General features: G+C 38.5%; 1 protein-coding gene across 5 annotated transcripts in view; it reads right to left on the bottom strand.

The window, feature by feature from the left end:
- fndc3a (fibronectin type III domain containing 3A) overlaps window positions 1–19,644 on the bottom strand; it is an 86,234-nt gene that overhangs the window by 43,904 nt on the left and 22,686 nt on the right. The gene's annotated exons all lie outside the window — the stretch shown is intronic.

Below are 19,644 nucleotides of genomic sequence, written 5' to 3'. Positions count from 1 at the left end.
ATAATTCATTCATTCATTCACTTCTTTGGTTTGCTTTCACTACAAAAATTAAAAGTACACTTGCTTTTGAATTTTTTTTAAAAAAAGGGACTGTGCATTCTTGTTTCAGTAAACCAGCTGTCCTTTTTTCTGCTTCCTGCTATAAATACATTGATAATTTACCAACTGTACACAAAGGAAACTTGAAAAAAAAAAATGCAGAAAACAGGAATCATCCATGTTACCATCATGGCACCTCCATACTAAAGTAGTCCCACAAACTATGGCTAAATTTTAACACATTTTCTGCTACACTATTAAATTCTTAAATCTGATTTTTTCAGATGATTTATTGACTAATTTCTTATAAGAGCAGATTTCAGTGCTATAAATTAAATCACACGTATTTACCAGTGCACTTGTTTAAAAATTATTTAATTACTTATTGTTACTATAGTAACAGATATGACTAATTCACTGATTTAATTAATGAAGTACTTTTTGAGAAGAGAAGACTTACTGTTTTTAGTAGATATAGATAGATTCAGCTGCAATATCTATCTATCTGTCTATCTATCTATAATACCTTAGAGGAAGTAAAAGATGTTGATGAAATGACCATTTAAACTTTTAAGTCTGACCTCATTCGTGAATAAATAAAAAAATAATTGCGACGTCTACCAATATTCTACGGCGGTATAAAAAAAATAAAACACTTTGGAACGTGTTACTTTTGAAACATTGATAACACTTCAAGTCAGTGTTCACTAATTTCTTATAACAGCATACTTATTCACATTTCATTTCTTACTTAAATCTCAACCAGCATATACATTTTAAAGCAAACTTCAGTGTAATCGATTAGCTCTACTGAAATAAATGACATAATTAAGCAAACGAAACAGCAGTTTTTGGCAAATGATAGGCTCAAAAGAGGCTCAAACACTACAGCACATCACTTTAATTAATTTGCCAAACCAGTTAATACAACCCGAAATCCAAATCTCGTTCATGCTGCTCCATTTTGATCTAAAGCCATAAATCATTCTTGAAATGGAGTTAAAGGTAAATAACAGAGTGTTCCTGCCTATGAGCTGCAAACCCACGTCATAGACACACGCTAACGGCACTCATTACAGGGACACTTGTTCCATGAAATCAGTCTGAGTCAGCCCTCCGCTGAGCCTTTGTTAAGGAGCATTCATGACACATCTGGCATAGCGGAGAGCACCAGCACTGATCGGTTTCAAGAATGCAGTGGTCCTGGTCCTAAAACCTTTACCAGAAAAGTCTTTTCGGGAAAAGGGAAAATAAAAAATGTTGTGTAAAAACTCCTAGCATGAAGACTTCTATAGTGAAATTATGTATAAGGACAAAAAAAAAAAAAGGACAGGGTGCACATCAAAGCCTGAGGTGAAGCCATAGAGGATGAGAAAAGCAATGCAGCTGAAACATGATTAGCTTTTATGGCCTTGTGTTTTCAGGTTTACCATAGCGACCACAGAAGAGAGAGAGAGAGAGAGAGAGAGAGAGAGACATAGATCTGTCAGGCTGAGCATAAGAGACTGGAGTCTGTTTTTGCAGAAACTAATTTTTAGCTTTACATTGTAGCCACTTATGATTCGTTTGATTAAAATCAAAAAATGTCATCAAAAAAATAAAAGAGCAACAGATGTGAATGTAAACATGAAAAACCTTTTAGTCGCGTTTTAAAACATTAACGTTTGGCTGTGGAATTGCAATATGCAGAAACAAGCCAATAGGCGCTTTGCTTTTTCACTAAACACCTAGTTCGGAAGTGTATGGAGTCGGAAATAGGCAAAAATGTGCATCATCACCAAACTACGGAGGCTTCAAGCTACATTATCACATTAGTCATATCAGAATTAAACAAAATAAATAAATAAATAGTCTACCACATGGACGGCTTTCAGAACGCCATCCTCATCGTAACATGCAATGAGAAAGTTTAACAGTGTATTAACACAGAAGGGCAAAAACATCTAACCAGGTTGAACCAGGTTTTCCTTTACACTGAGCACACATCTTGCATTAAAAATGCTAATGAATAAACAGAAGACTGTGCGCTGTGTGCATCCGCCTTTACCTCATTCTTGTTGCTCTCATATTGCCTGTACTCCCACGGCATGGGGCTCCGGCTGCGGCTCTCCCCCAACACAGCCATCCTTTGCACTTCCTTCTCACTCCCTCTTCCCATTCATGAATGCCAGAGAGACGCGGGCACGCGTGCGCTGGACCTCTGCGCACGCGTGTACGCGCACATGTCCGCGTACACCTACGCATGCAGCGGTAAACAGTGATGCATTCGCGAGGCCGTACTATGAGGGGGTTGGTTGAGGGAAGTCTTATTGAATTAGAGTCAAAATGCTACAGTCGCTTGGCTGCACGCGCATGCAACAGCGTCGCTTCACTTGCTCGAGTCTTTCCTTTGTTCTGCAAAAAACACCGGCTAAATCCACCCTCTTTTTCCGTTTTAATGACAACTCTCCGGATCGATCGTATAAATGCGGGATATCTTTCGGAAAAATTCTTGCTCCTCTTTTTCCAGAAACATGCACAGAGTCAGACAAAAAAATTATGTGACCATCTAGAGAGAGAGAGAGAGAGAGAGAGAGAGAGAGAGAGAGAGAGAGCACATGAGAAAGTGTGAGAGAGCAGGGGTGTGTGTGTGTGAGAGAGAGAGAGAGAAAGAGAACATGAGCGTGAGAGAGAGAGAAGGAACGAACAGCCACTTACTGTTGCCCGCATCTCTTCCCATTCAAACGTGCTTGCTTCACAGCTGGGCTGGCCACTGTGTCAGGAATCTCATACACCAACCACCCCCCTCCCCCCCAACCACACACACACACACACACACACACACACACACACACACACACACACACACACACACACACACACACACACACACACACACCTCCAGGGGGTTGGAGTCACCTTTTTTTCTTTTACCCGCCGCTCATGCGAGTGCCGAGGTAGAGCAGCGCGATAGACACATGGAGGGCCCGTCTGAGCACCGATCATGCCCCCGCACCCACCCCGGAGACAGACTAGGAGATACGACCTGCTTCTGGCTGCTGGCTAGAATCTGTTTACTAGATACAGGGAGCATAGCACGTATTTGCTCTCTCTTGCTTTATCTCCTCGCCTGCACTCTCTGCAGCAGATGAACGTCTCTCTCTCTCGCTCTGCCTCGCTGCCACTGCCAGTCTCCACAGCAACCCCTTCAACAAATAAGCCGCTCTGATGTCCGCAGCATTCCACGCTGGAAGAGATGAGAACAGCTAATCACCTGCGTGCTGATCGTGAGAGAACGGTGAAAGTGAGAGAAGCGGTGGGCTGAGCAACTTTTGTCGAATTCAGGAAAAAGAGCTTTAGATAAAACACTCATGTCTTCGACGGGGATGAGTAAACTCTAGACTAGACTGAACCGTAGCCTAGGACTCGAGGTTGGCAAATAGGAGGAGAACCCACACAATGATTTGTTGTGCCAATAAAGCTACAATCTTTCTGTAATTATCTACATCGTCGACTCGGTTGAGTTGCATCTCAGACCTCCTGGACAGTGAACGTGAACGCATGGACTAAAAAGACGAACAGTCGCAAAACTCCCAAATAGTTCACAAATACTAGACCATGACTGCAGCATCACAGCACCAGATGCTCCGCCCAGAAACCACGGCACATCCGTCAACTCCAGCTCGTAAACTCCTTATGTAACAAAACACCTTTGTTAAATATCTACCGTACTATGTCTTTAATAATGCTTAATTAATGCTGGCAAGCACATTCGACAATCAGCCGTGACATCAAAACCACTGTCTAATACTGTACAGGTGCCCCTTGTGGCACACAAACAGCTTGAACCTGTCGATGCTCAAACATGTTTGTCCAGAACATCCCATAAATGCTCAAACAGATTTAGATATGTGAAAATTGGAGGCCAAGTCATAACCTCGGTCATACACCTTCTATTAAATTTCAGAACAAGAACTTGTGCCAGGGTGCATTAGGGAATACCACTTGCCATGAAGGGGGCGTAACATGGTCTGCAAGATTGTTCAGGTAGTTAGACAAGTCCACAAATCGTAAATAACAACGCAAGGTACCAAAGTAGAACTTTGCCCAGAGCATCACAATCCCTCCACCGGCCACAGCGGATTTCTACACACAACCATCTGTCCACACGAGGCAAAAAAACGTGATTCGTCACACCAGGGCGCCTTCTTTCATGCTCAACGGTGCAGTTCTGATGCTCAATAACCCATCGCAGGCACTTTTGAGACTTTTTGACAGGGGTAGTCAGCACGGGCACTGCCTGCCATTACACAATTCCATAAGTAGCAATCCACAATACACTTTGCATTCTGGGACTTTCTATAACAATCAGCATTACATTTTCGAACAATAAGTGCAGTCCAGACGATCGTAATACAGGTGCGATTCAAGTATTCAACTAGTCCAAGCAGTTCTTAGTCAAGATTAATTACTCATTGTAAAAATAAATAAATAAATAAATAAATAAATAAAAGAGTGATTTTGAGGGAATCATTTACACACGTCAATTGGCCACAACAAGAGTCCTGACCGTAACCCCATCAAATTACTCGAGATGTGCTGGAGAAGGCTTATTGGAGTGGCTTGCCTCTCTCGTCATCGATGCAGAAGCCAAAATTTATTCAATTCTAGATGGAAATTAACATGGTAATGTTGCATTAAGCTCCTGAATCATTGCCACAGTAAATGTGCACTGTAATCAAAGCTTAAGATAGACCAACAAAATATTAGTGACCACCAGTGGTTTTTTGGCCAGGCAGTTCACATTTGAAATGCTGTTAATTGGACTACTAGAAACATAAAATACAGTGCTGTGGACTTTAATAATTGAGATCACCAAACAAATTTTTATATCACATAAAAAAAAAACAGCATAAATACACAATGCAGTTTTTAAATGATGATTTCATTCATTAAGGGGGAAAAATGCTTTCCAAACCTGCTTGGCCGTATGTGAAAAAGTAATTGCCCCTAAAGCAAATAAGTGGTTGTGTCATCCTTGGCGGCAACAACTGCAATCAAGCATTTGCGATAAATGGCAATGAGTCGTCTGCATCGTGAGATGAACCTTTGTGTTCTCTTTGGTCAGCAATGGCTTTCGCCTTGAAACTCTCCCATAGATGGCATTTTACCCATTTTGCCCATGTTAAATCATGAACACTGACCTCAAGTGAAGCACAGTGAGCCCTGCAGGACTTTAAATGTTGTTCTGTGGTCTTTTATAAGATCATGGATCCGCAGTCGGCGCTGTGCTCCTGGAGTAATTTTGGTAGGGAAGGTTCGCCACTGTTCCAAGTTTTCTTTATTTGTGGAAAATGGCCCTCACCGTGATCCAAAAGCTTTAAAAATGGCTTAGTAACCCTTTCCAGACTGATGCATCACAATTACTTTTTATCGGTTATTGAATTTCTTTAGATCGCAGCATAGATTTTTTTATTTTTTTTATTTTTGGAGATCTTTAGCGAACTTTACTTTGTTCGACAGGTTCAATTTCAAGTGATTTCTTGAATTAGCAAGTCTGGCAGTAATCAGGCCTGGGTGTGGCAGGTAAAATTTAATCAAGATTTTCAGGAAATGTGGGTAATCGCAGTTCATTCCTGATTCAGCAATCAATAAATAAAAAAAATAATAAAGTAACTTTTTTTTTTATTATAATTATGACCCATTACATTTTCCACAGAGGGCCAGGCATGTTTAATAACTTCATGAAAATTTTACCTTAATAGTATAATTATTATTTAAAAACTGCATTTTGTATTTATTATCTTGATTTGTTAAAGAAAAAAAAAAATACAATTACTAAACAATTTTTTTTTCTTTTTTTTTTTGGGGGGGGGGGGGGTTGAACTGACTTTTTAATCCTTGAGTTCTTATAGAGAAAAGCTGTGCTTTGAATATTTAATTGACTGAGTGCTGACAATTTAATTAGAAAATGAAATAAAAACACTTTATTTGGAATGTTATTTTCGCATTATATATTATCGAAGCAGCACCAGGTTGGAAGACTTTCAATGTGCTCACGTAAGATGTGGGCAAACACACAGCTCAAGCGGCTGTCCTTCTCGACGGTCCACCTGTCACGGAATGTCCTTCCATGTAAGTACACACATCAACACACCCTGCACATTATTCCTCATCTCCCACCCCACACTTTTTCGCACAGGGAGCTGCTGCACAGCTTCTATTAATACTATGATCGATGTGCAAGAAAATGAGTTTGGAGGACCGTCTCATTAGTTGCTGTGTTGTGGCACTAATCTGGTGTTTAAGTAACAGTTAATGATTGAGTATTTAGATGAACGCTACTTTGTCATATACCTTAACACACCCTTTCTCAGGCTTAAAAGTCACTATCATTTGAAACAAACCATAAAATTTGAGTACTGAGTCAGAAAAGCAGCAATAGCCCAGAAAAGGGCTGGCAATATAGTTCAAGATAGCAGCAGCACACAAACCCAAAGCTTTTACACAATTCCCTACTGTACATTATGTTTGCAAACCAACACAAAAGCTTCAAGTTCTTTTCAAAAAGGCTTTAGATAAAAGAAGAGTTTAAACCTTGGAAATCTTTTCTTTCTCTCTTTCTCTTTCCCCAACCCTGCTCTGTCCTCACCATCGCTCTATATGAGAATCTTCATAAATAAAATGGCATGAAAAAAATGTGTTATAGCAAGCAAGCAATCATTTAGGACAGACTGGGTTCTTCCACCACCATCGAAGAAACTACAGGGGGGAACACAGCCAAAAAGAGAAAGAAAAAAAGAAAATTAAAGAAAGAAAGAGGACCAATTATTGTAATAACTTTACCACAAATTATGAAATTAAAATGTCAAAAGATAAGATATTCCCCAGCATGAGTAATAAATGATTTGCTTAGGGAGATTAGAGACGGGGACATGTAATTCCTTTTGTGGCGTCATAGGCACACTGAACTAGCTGGGAAGAAGTGCAAGGCTGTCAGGCAGGGGGAAGCAAGGGTGATTAGCAAACACAGCTACAGCAGTTAGTGCTGGCTTTATTGCCCTGGAGATGGGCCAGTGCTGGTGTTGCGTTTACGTCTGTTAACAGCTGACGTCTTTACCCCGTCCATGAGTCAAGGCTCAGGTGCCTCAGTATTTGTTCCTCTTCAATTGTTTACCACTGAACGCTGTGGCACTGCAGCCAAGTGACTCAAACTGTTGTGTGGAGAATTTTTGGATCAAGAAGTGTTGTGTGTAATTGAGATGTACATAGAAGATAGCATAGGAAAAAAACATATAGATTTATATATAAAATGAGGTTTGATGAAAAAAAAAACAAACATGAAGTATCTTGGCCTATATTTAAAGCGAAGCTGATTTGTACTTTTAAGGTAACGTGGAAAACGTTGTTATTAAATATTGGAGAAAAATATCAAATTCAGTGATGTATAGCGATTTCTGTGTAGCACACTGGCTCCAAAATTATACATTAAAAAAATATCAATATTAACAGATTTTATTAACAAATATACACGTGTACATATACAGATGGTGTGCTCTAAACTATTCACACATTAACAGGCAGTTAAGCAGTAAAACATACTGTTTTGACAAATTATTTGTGTAGAAATTGTTTGGAATTGTACCAAAACCTAAAAAAATATTTGCTTTCAGGAAACAAGTCACCATAACACACTATTATTACTGGGGTTTTTTTTTGTTCTTTTGACAATAACTTAACTTTCTCACAACACCACTATTTTTAAACTGTGTAATATTACCTAGTGCAATTAGTCTTTACTATTGTATCGTTTATATTTTCTTTTACTTATACACTCTACTTTATATTTGCAATATTTTTTGTCTTTGCTGCTTTAACAAATTTCCCCACTGTGGGGTGAATAAAGGTATGTCTTATCTTAAAATTATTATTTTGACTCTGGATATTTAAAAAATCGTGATACTTATAGAATCGCAACACAAACCTGGTGATTTCCATTTCAACTCGTTAGTATGTTGTATTTCCTCAGTCGCCTGCCTCTTACTGTACGTACAAAGCTTTTTCTGAACCTTGTCCATCATGACTTGTGGTTTCTCGCAATAGTCCATAAATATTTCATGATGTTCTAATGCTGTGTTCTAATACCTGCAACTACGAAGCCCCACCTAAAAAAAACAAAAAACAAAAAAACTCCCCTTTGTCTTAAAATTTAACTCATTAACATGATCATTTGTAGTCACGAGTTGACAGACGTCAAATTGACATGGCTGCTCAAACTGTGCTACTGCTTTATAGCTGTATGGCCGTTAGATCTGGTATACACTAATTAGTACTGAATTAAATCTATAACACTGGCCATCACTAAATGTTCTTCAGCTAGCTTGTAGCTATTTACTGTCCATTAGCTTGCTAACTGAAAGCTAGTACATTCTGTAGTTGCTGTAATAGAAAAGGAAAAAGTATATTTAATGTTATAATTTCTTAAAGTTTTTTAAAAATAGGTTTAACAGGGCAAACATTTGCAGAGACGCATCCAAGCTTCCATAGATCCCCGCCCCCACCCCACTTCACAAGGTGCAAAGTACCACTTACAGGGTACCAAGAACGCAGTGGTATTACACTGATAAGCCTGTTCACTATGCTGTTGACCACAGCTCATTTCTCAAGCTGCTTAGCCTGAAACACGGCCGGCTGGCTGACTGACTGGACATGTTACACGTGTTATACTGTGTCTCTAATGACATCATCCAATGACCTTGTGACTCAAAGTTACAGAAATCATTTATTTAAAAATAAATATTACTTTTAATTAATAAATACGTTTATTAATAAATCGTAAAGTAATTAATGAGCGAATCGGCAAACTAGGGCTGGGCGATATGGCTGAAAACTGTATCACGATATCAGTGTTTCATATCAGTCAATATCGATAATTATTGATCTTTTTATAACCCATTAAAATAACGACCATGAAAAAAATTACATTTAAACATTTTTATTTTAAACTTAACCTTCCTCTGATCATAGTCCCCTCAGTTATTAAGACAGAAATGTCAAGAACCATGGAAAACTTAAATAATTAAAATGTAAACATACGTCTAAAGTCACAATGAACACTTAACAATTATCTCTTAATATTTAAGGTGTAAAATTAAAGAAAATGTAAGAAATGCTTAATAAAGTGTAATAAAATAAGTGCATTTTCTGCTTTTACAGAGGAGTCCAGCAGACCAGCATGAGACAACGGCATGGCGCAACCCAACGTGATACTGTTACATGATTGACGTTAGTGTATCACTCCCTACATTGCTAGGTTACCAGAGAGCGAGAGCCTTTGTTAATGCAACTGTCACGGTCAACCGGGAGCGGACCAGAAGACTCGCAGTTAGCCCTTGTAGCGTGGACGGTAAATCCAAACACGGAAATAGCGTGAACAGGCAGGATAACCACGCGAGTCATTGTAAGAACTTTCTCACGCCAAGAGCAAGAGTTTACACAATTATACCCGCTGTTGAGGGAGAAAGGTTGATTTTACGGCAGCTGTTTACGGGAGTGTAGTCCACTGCGGGCAATGCTTTGTGGGTAATGCAGTCCGATGTGCGTGAACGCGAAAATGTTGAATGAGCTGGAATATAGAGCCTGAACCTGTTTTCTTTTAGTAGTTTTTGGTTTGATTTATGTACGGAATCCACCCGGAAGTTTGTAATATCGCCTGACAGCGCAGAAAATAAAAGAATGGACATGCATCGACTCGTTTGTCTTTCCCATCACCGCATGGGCATGAATTAACGGGCTGTTGCGCTGCCGCGAGAAACGACAAAATAAAGCGGAGAAGCTAACACCACGTTCTAGCAACACACATTCAATCAGGATTTGGACCCAAAAGCACATAAGATCCAACGAAGCATGGGCAGACTCAATGAATGAGCAATGTGAAGCGCCATCTTGTCTCCTTTTATACTTGAATCGCGACCATACTACTTAAGAGTCTATCGCGAAACATATCGCTATCGTTTTATCACGCAGACGAGGAGGGACCCTGGGCATCTTTCTTTGGGTGTTTTTCACAGTCGGTAGACAAGTCTCTTTAGTGTCCTGCGTTTTTAGAACTGTGACCTTAAATGCCTACTTTCTGTAAGCTGTTAAGGTCTTAACGAGCATTCCACAGGTGCATGTTAATTAATTGATTATGGTTAATTGAAAATGCATGGAAAACATTGTTTAAACCCTTTACAATGAAGATCTGTAAAGTTATTTGGATTTTTACAACATTATTGTTGAAATACACAGTCCTGAAAAAGGGACACACACACCAAAAAGAAGGTAAGCAACATAAACTCTGCTGAAAAGACTGACTGATTGCAGACTGCTGTACTGAATTATATTCATGGAAAAGGTGACAGGAAAGAAAGAGACGGTTTAAAAAAAAAGTAAGATTATCAAGCAAAGCCTGGGGAGAACTTCACAAGGGATAGAGTGAGGTTGGAGTCAGTGCAGCCGCCATGCACACATCTTTTTAGGAAATGGACTAGAGTGTCTAGTATCAAGCCATTCCAGAACTAGAGACAACGTCTGAAGCATCTTACTGAGACTAGGGGGAAAAAAAAAAAAAACTGGACCGTTGCTCAGTTTTACTTGCCATGTAATGAACCTACCGTAGTATATGAGAGATTCACTTTTTTTTTTTTTAATTAAGAAAATTAACTCTTGCACAATATTCTAACTTTAAAATACACTTTGCATTTGAAAGAGGTCATATTTTTCACTCGCTACAATGCCCAACTGTCAGAAATAGTTTATTAATAGCACTTTAGCAGATGGTATGGAAGAGTTCAGCAAATTACCATAATCATGCATGCTGTCGCTATTTCCACCACCAGGCAGTTACTCTGTACTCTAATCTTTTAGCTGAATTTGGTTACTCTTCTTGCTCAGGTACCATGCAAGCGAAGCATGGACATACGGGAGGAGACAAAAATAGTGTAGAGCACTGACTGATTAAACACAGTCGTCACAGTCGCCCTGATTAATGTCTGGCTGGAACTGCTTTCCTAATGGCACAAAAATGTGTAAAAGGTTAATGTTGTGTAAGTTTTTTTTTCCAAAGTTCGTTCTTCAAGATATTTAAGAGTAAAAAATGTAATGTTACATATTCATATTTATTTACTCTCAGTAAAATTTTATAACTATTTGCTTCATCTTGCATATCTTCCTAATAAAATCCACCTTCTATTTTGGGCAATTCTCAAATGACTTCGTATTCATCCGTTTTGCTCCCTATATAGGGTACAATAATGAAGTAAACAACACAGGATGCATAGGCTGCCATAAACAAACATTTCACTTTCAGAGAAATGTGGAAAACATTTGATTATATCAAGTGAGACATGTTTGGTCCCATTTCAAAATCAGTTCTATATTTTATTACTCATGCCCATCAAGTCCCCATCTGATTACCTCCAGCAAACTCCTCAAGGTTCCTGAAGTAGAAATTTGTGATGAAGCAATCCAAGCACTCTGCTGCGAAACATATTCCTGCATTTGCATTTGTTGCTGAGCTGTGGCAAATCACGCTGTTCTGTTGTGGACAAGCGTTATTACTGAGAAATGACAAAGTAGCTTATCTGTGCATTGCTTTAAGGCCCAAGAAGGAATATTATCTGGAAAATCAGCTTTCCTTGGATTTAGCTTTTTTTTTTTTTTTGCTGCACAACTAAATGGATGGGTCTAAGTGAGTAACAAGGATTCGGATTTAGTATTGAGTACTTAATGATAAAGTCTATGCTTAAAAAAAAAGTTATTCAGAAATTCTTCATTTAGTTCATTAGAAAGAAAAAAAAAATAATAAAATATATATATGAGTAATTCCATCTCAAATCAACCAATGAAAGAGAAATTTTCCACCATCACCTCTCAGATTTTGCTGATTTTTTCACCAATTGTTGATATTGCCATGAAAATAAAAAACCCCAATTTTTTTGTCCCAACTCCCACTCGTTAAAAAATGGCAGCCATCTCAATTTTTGTGGTGAAAAAATCAGCAAAATCTGTGATCATGTGGTGGAACCCTCTGGTTGATTTGAGATGGAATCACTCATATATATTATTGAAGCTGCTAAAACAAATGGCATGCACACATCCAGAGTAGTCAGAATCAACGTTCAATAATGCTCTCTCATGTCTTCCCACTGTATTAACTATGGCTGTGTGGGTCAAAGAATGAGATTGGTGCGAGCTACACACATGTGGAGATTTTTATTTATTTTTTTTTATTTTGAAGGAGGCATTAACACTGATGCTGTCGTATCTAAACAGCGACCTGGCTTCCATGCCGGAAACCACCTCTTCAAGTGGCCAGTTCGTGCAAAGTTCCTGAATGCAGAACGATTGTGTTCTTACTGAGATCAAAATGAACCAGACTTTGGGGTCAAGTGTTCTCGGAAATGATCCTGAGGCCCTTGTGAAAAAAACGTAAGAGAGGTGCGATCCGGTTAGCTGCATTGATCATAGAACATACCACAGACTAATTGTCAATCCACATCACATTTGTGGCTTTTTACTATGTATTTAAATATAAATATTTTCATGTCTATTCACACAGCAATTAATAGCACTTAAAAGGAAGAGCAATAAAAAAAAGAAAAAAAACCCTAATCCTGACTTGCAAATAACCTCAAAAAAGTTGTATGTAAAGAGAACAGAAATTCAGCTTGCACATTACCGTTTTCTGCAACGGCAATATTGTGGAAGCCAAAAGCTCCATTAAGAACATATTATGGTGCTCTAGCACTCAGTGAACTCCATTATGTTTGAGCCCTTTGCTTTATTTGTCGTCTCAAAGCTCGAAACAGCTGTCAAACAAAACAGCAGAACACTACCCACACACACAAAAAATGCTTTCTATCACCCAAGTAAATTTTCTTTTCTTGGCGAGGAGCTGGACGCGGATCTGCTGCATGAGTGTTATGCCCGTCGTATGCATCCAACTAGGTTTTGGCAAAAATACAGTAATAACCACAGAGCCCACTTGGTGCCAGTGGTGAGAAGTGAGGTGATGGTGCTAAGCAGCAAAGACAAGGCTCTGACAGGAGAAAATGAGAGCGTCACTGCGGGGAGTATCGACTTACATGACGATGGGACCATGAAATCAATCTGACTGGAAGCAACCAGAAATGAGTGGCCCCCAGACTGGCTTCTCTGGTGTGTGTGTGTCCTAATGCTGAAAAAGCGGGTGCTTGATGTGGCTTTATTTCCAGCATTGGTGAAACAAACCACCAACTAACCAAACATGTCAAAAAGCTATAAATTCTTAACCTATAATGGTTTTAACCTTAGGATTAAGAATTCATATCCTTCTAGTATTTATGGTGAGAATACCAGGAAATGGTACCCAATGAAAATGTGTTGTGTGAAATTTCAGTCAAGGTGTTGCAAAAAAAAGAAAAAAAAGAAGAAGAAAAAAAAAGGAACATTCAGATCGCACCCAGATCTAAATCCACAACAAGACTCTCACACAAGATCTACTACCCGTCTCAAATCGGGTCAGGCAAAACACAAAGAGAAAATTTCAGCCCGCATTTCGCAGGACATCATGAGAGCTTGAATAGGTGCGGCCTGGTGTTACTGAAACCTATTATGCAAATGCAACCTTATCCTTTTGGTGTTATTAACATGCTCCTGGTGACGAGAGTAAGAACTCGTCTACGGAGCAGTGAATAGAAAGAGCTGTTATTTGAGACACTGCTAGCCCTACTTAGAATTTTCTCAGCCATCACCATTTTCATTCCCTTTATACGACGCACGCACACCCAAAGGGAGCGGGACAGAAAGGGAGAGGGAGGAGAAAAAAAAAAAAAAAAAAAAAAAAAAAAAAGAGTGGACACATTGCTATGGAAACATTGCTTAGTTCAGCAGTGACCAGAGGGAGTAATGGCACTGGGTTAGACGGAAGGACCAAGAAGATTAATGTTTACTTCTGACATTTTATGATTTGCGAAGGAACAGATCTGGCCATTACTCAGGTGCTGTGGTAGGCTGTAATTCATGACTCCAGAGCTGCCTCTGAGCCACATCCATGCCTCCCCCTGGTTGATGTTCGAGAGCAGAGATGCGGCATCATGGCCTTTCGTTTCTACTGTGGATAAACCTCTCCATCTGGTTCAACGAGGAATGGCATACCTCATCACTTCTGGTTATTCGGCTAACGCTGTATGCAAAAACGAATACGAGTCTGCCTGCCGCAAACGATGACTCAGCATCCGGTTTCACAGGAGGAAAAAAGAAAATTCTGCTGGCCACATTTCACTAAGCCCATATCATTACAGGGGTGAACAAATGAGAATTTTATTTACAACAGAAGCATCAGTGTGCAGCCAGTCATAAGTGTGACTGCCAGGAAAGTTAATTAGCTATACTCAAAAGTGATGGCTTATGGTATAACGTATGGCCTAATAGGCTAATAGGCTATTCAAGTGGGGGAAATGATGAAGCCGCCAAGCCACTGACAAAGGAAGAAGTTATTCAAGTCTAAATAGCATCTTTTTTTCAATTGTTTTTTTCCCTCCAACAGATCTCACTTTGTCTGATGTGTGTGGTGCAGCAGATGGTAGCATTTGGAGGCAAGTGCTAGAGCACTGAGCAGCATCCAACCTCTGTGAAACACCTTACATTTAAACATCTCATTATGTGCAAAATTACATTTTTAAGTACAGTAAAACCTTGGATTAAGAGCATAATTCATTCTGGAAGCGGGCTCGTATATCAAAACACTCATAAACCAAATCAAATTTTTCCATAAGAAATAATAGGAAACTTAAATTATTCGTTCCACAGCCCCAAAAAATAAATACAGAAAAATAATTAACACAAAATATAAAGTAAAAATAAAAGAAAACATGCACATTACTTTTTTAAAAAAAGGAAAAATAAATCCCAACAGATAAGCGCGCGCAGTTGCTGTGTATGTGCGTGAAGCTAAAAGAACAGGCTGATACAGAGGAAGAAAATGGATCTTTAACCTCTCTAATGAGACTTGCTTTTGCTTTACATGCACGCTGCACACATGCATACAGACACAAAATAAAATATATTTTACGTGCACACACGTGGTCACAGTGTTATAGTAAACAGTAAACGCATGAGCGGATGTTGATTATACCAGTGAAAGACGCACACTAAGACCCAGCAGGGAAGGCGATTACCCACAATTGCGCAGCACAAGAGAGAGAAAACCTATTGGTTCAGTTGTGATCATGTGACGCTTGGCATCAAAACAAGAAGCGCATGCGTGATACATGATACTTGGTACTCGTAAACCAAGACTTGTTCGTTTTCCAAGTCAAAATTGATTAAAAATCTTTGTATTGCTTGTCTTGCGAAACTGTTGCAAACTGCGTTACTCACGATCAAAGGTTTCACTGTAATTGTTTTGTTTCTATGGTTGATGTTGAACCAATTATTAATCTGTATGCCTCAAAATATACATTAAAAAGGAAGGAAGCTATTAAAGATAAACAATCTTTTATTCTAAACGTTCAAATAATTTTGATTATGAATTTTGTATATAATACAAGAATTTTAGAATAAAGTCACAATATTACGAGAGCTAAGGCAAAACGCCTATAAAATCTTGTTCATACCAACTTGTCCCTTTATTGAAATTTGTCCTACAGTCTACAGGGCTAAATGTAAACCTCTACTAAAGCAAAAGGCAATTTAATTGCAGTATTTCTCCTAACAGCCCCACCCTGCTGAGTTTAGTAGAGGGCACTACAGGGTAATGTTGCACTGTATACTGGTACAGAAAAATAATAATACATTTTTAAAAGGTACTAGTATTGTAGTACAATTTTTAAAACGGTACTAACAGCATTTTGGGGGATGGGGAAAAAACATCTACTATGCAAATGCCTATCTGATCTGACTAACAGGACTCTATGTGCTGACAGCAGTGACGTGTGACTTAGCAGGGAAAAACCCTAGCAGGGGTAAGCAACAGCAACTAAACTTAACTAAAAGACATAGGCCTTGGGACGATGAGTGCCTGAACTGGAATATGGAAAATTGTCTATTTAAAAAAAAAAAAAAAAAAAAAAAAAAACTCTGCTTTAAAGTGTGTCAGTTTTATACTTTCTCTGCACATTTGACGTTCTTTGTGATATTCCTTAGAAAATAAACACAAATGGGACTAAATATGTATTTTCTTACTCTGGGAAGTGGACAGAAAACCAAGCATAACTGAAAATATTGCTACATTTCTCCCTTGCCTGCCTGCTGAATGTAATCACTCAGAACGACTGATATCACTGGCACTTTATAGTAATGTAGTTTGTTAGGGAGTGTCGAAAAAGTGCCTGATCTGGGCAACTGTGTCGGATCCTACAAGGATCAACGCTTGTCTACATCACAGGGGATTTAACCACTGCAGCATTTAGATACAGTACGGATGCAAGATTTCTTTACTTTTTATACCATAGGTATCTTAAAGATTATTAACTGATACACGTTTTTACACATATAACCTCACTATGTTGCATAAAGTCCAGGAGTAGTCGAGTCAACGACAACTTAACTGCTTTAAACAAGGAAAGTTTTTATTGCAGTCCATATTTCAACTCTTTCCACACAGAATTAAAACTACATTCTCCAAATCAAAGACATAGCTTCATCTTGAAAATAATCTGAGAAAATGAAATACTCTAGTCATGGATTATGTTAAATCTAATCTAGTTACAATATCTCACAAATTAATCGAACCTATAACAAATTAGAGGCCTATATCTGCCAGTGCTTACAAATAGACTGGACTGTAAATTATCTAAATATTAAAATTCCTGACAGTATTGGCATCAAGACAAACGTTTTGATGTTGTGACATCACTTCTACAGAGACTGTAGAGGGGATGTCCAAAAGGAATTTCACTTTTCACACAGCACATGGAATTTTATTAGAAATCACAAATTAATTTAATTGCAAGTTTTCCACCCTAAACAAAAGAGCAAACCCAATAGTTATGCCTGTCAGTTTCTGTTCCCAAATGAGTTTAATTTGAAAGCAAAAAGGCCATCTCACTCAATTTAAAGGATTCATATGCTGTGCGGAGACCCTGGCTCTCATTTTTATCTATACAAAACAACCTGCCGTGAGCTTAGCATACTAAGGTTTATTGGTAAATATAAAAGTAGCGCTACTGTAATCTCCCAGACAAGATGAACCTTAACAGTGCGGCGCTGCAGAAGAGAGGTGTATTGGTGCCTCGTTGTAGCGAGTTGCATCAGCTTTAATACTGGTCGCATACTGTATGCATGATTTTACTCTTTTGTGGGCTCAGCATTACAGAGTTCGCGGTTTATACAGCTGTAGCAATTCACCACAGATTCACTTCTGTTCAGACGCCATCTGTTGTGTTGAGTTCGGACAATGTAGGCACATTAAACACAAAGTGTCTTATTTTTCCTCTGTAACAAACTAAATATTAATACTTTTCTGCTATTTACGAATCTTGTTACTTGTAACTGGTACAGAAATATAATTTGTTCTTATATTTTTTCCTTGTGAAATGGAGCGTATTTATAAAAAAACAAAAAAAAAACGGAATGTTACGCTCACTTCTTGGCATTTTTCTTTTGAATCCTCACTACAACATGGACTACACCATTTGCGTGGGGATCCGCAGTGACTTGATCTCAAGCCCAAGGTTTCACGCGATGCGTTTTATTAACTAAAACCAGGGTAGCCACTCAATTCTGACCTCTCTAAGGACAATGCATTCAGCAGTTTCTGTGAAAAATAAATAAATAAAAATCTGGCACCAACAACCTTACCACAGTCGAATTTACTTATGGAAATGTGAAAATAATATGTATAAATTATAACGCTCAGATTGTCCCTGATGAGCAAGCCGACTAACAATAGGCTTGTGATTATATTTTAGTCGACAATGTTGATTAATCATCGCACCACTAGTGACGGGGCAACACTTTATGTCCCTTGTTTTAGCTGTCGTTCTTATCTTACTACAATTGATAGTGTATACTATACTACGACTATTGACTGTTTATGTTCATATGGTCAGTTACTCCAGGGAGACTCTAAAACTTAGTCAAGTAGGCTTTTGTTGTCACTTCAACCATATACACAGTAAAACTAAACAACATTCATCCAGGACCAAGGTGGTACATACAACATAAACTTAACAACATAAATTAACAGAAAACTAACTAGCTAACTAAGAAACCTAATTAGCTGGCCAAGTGAGACAAGACAGATTGACATGACAACATAAATTAACAGAAAAACTAACTAGCTAACTAAGAAACCTAATTAGCCCGCTAGCTGGGATAAGACAGATAGACATTTTAGGTTAAACAGAGAACTATCTACATTCGTATTCAAAAGATACACAAGAGCAACAAAGTGACAACACAGTTGCTCAAAAATTTATAAACTTATGAGATGCGGTACTTCATTCATACTGTGTTCTGCATCGTATACTAGTTACAAATAACTATCGTATATGATATCTAATCTAATGACATATGTTTGAAGTAATGCATGTATTATGCTTCCCATGTACAATGTCACACTAAACAACACTGAAGTGTACTGGACATGGCACCACTCTTTACAGATACCATTCTTTTAACATTCCAATGAGCTTAAAGCTTAGATTTCACCTCCCATCAGCCTGGGCCTATTCGGCATGTTTTTCTTTTTCTTTTTCAGTAGAGTGCCAATATTTGCAATCTTTTTGACAGGTGTATGCATGACACATTTACTCACAAAGAACAAGAGCCAGTTGATAGTTTCCCAGGATGTCCCTCATATGGATAAGAGTGTTTCTATTCAACTGAACAGTAGATATTTGTATGCTGGCGTGTCATAAGAGACATATACCTCGATCCTTTTTAACTCACTGTACAAGCAGCATTCACTATTTTATCAGAACATCTCATCAGTTCTATCCTGTCTTTATTTATCCCTGTGTACATGGTTCCCCGCAGTGTTATCAAAAGCTAAACAAATGTTTAAACAACGTAAAAGTTACTTAAACAGCTGCAGGACTTTAACAGAAGTGTGGTTTAATCTGTCATCTTCTCGCAGGTAACTGAAGAATTGCATCATCAACATCAGCCAAAGTGTGAATAAAAATCAACCAAATGTGTTTATCTTTAATCTACCTGACAAAGTCACTCTTTTGAAGACATTCGTCCTACTATCCAGCCATCCAAGTATGCAAGACCACTATTAACGGGTCCTTTTGTTCCTACCTGGGAACAAATAAAAGCAGAAGATAATGCGTAAATATAAACCTTAATTTAAAAAGTATAGGTATTCCCCCTGAAGGGCTCGTCAATAATAATAATATAATTCAGTTATTTCGCACTGAAATTCTGTGAAGCTAAACAGTGCCAGTTTTTGCTTCATCTCTAGTTAAACAGCTCAGCTCCAACCTCCTCAGCTGTAGACGACTCTACTTTAACAGATCAACTTCCAAAGCGTCAGCTTTCACACCAACACCTCTATCAGCACCCTCGCTCCTCCGTTGTGCCTCAAATGTAACTCGGTGCAACTCGTCGTATCTCTGCATCGCATTCTGGAAATCTGAGTCCAACACTTGCTGCCTC

The sequence above is a fragment of the Clarias gariepinus genome, chromosome 11 (genome assembly GCF_024256425.1).
Source record: "Clarias gariepinus isolate MV-2021 ecotype Netherlands chromosome 11, CGAR_prim_01v2, whole genome shotgun sequence".
Classification (NCBI taxonomy): Eukaryota; Metazoa; Chordata; class Actinopteri; order Siluriformes; family Clariidae; genus Clarias; species Clarias gariepinus.
This window is presented reverse-complemented; position numbering and strand designations above follow the sequence as displayed.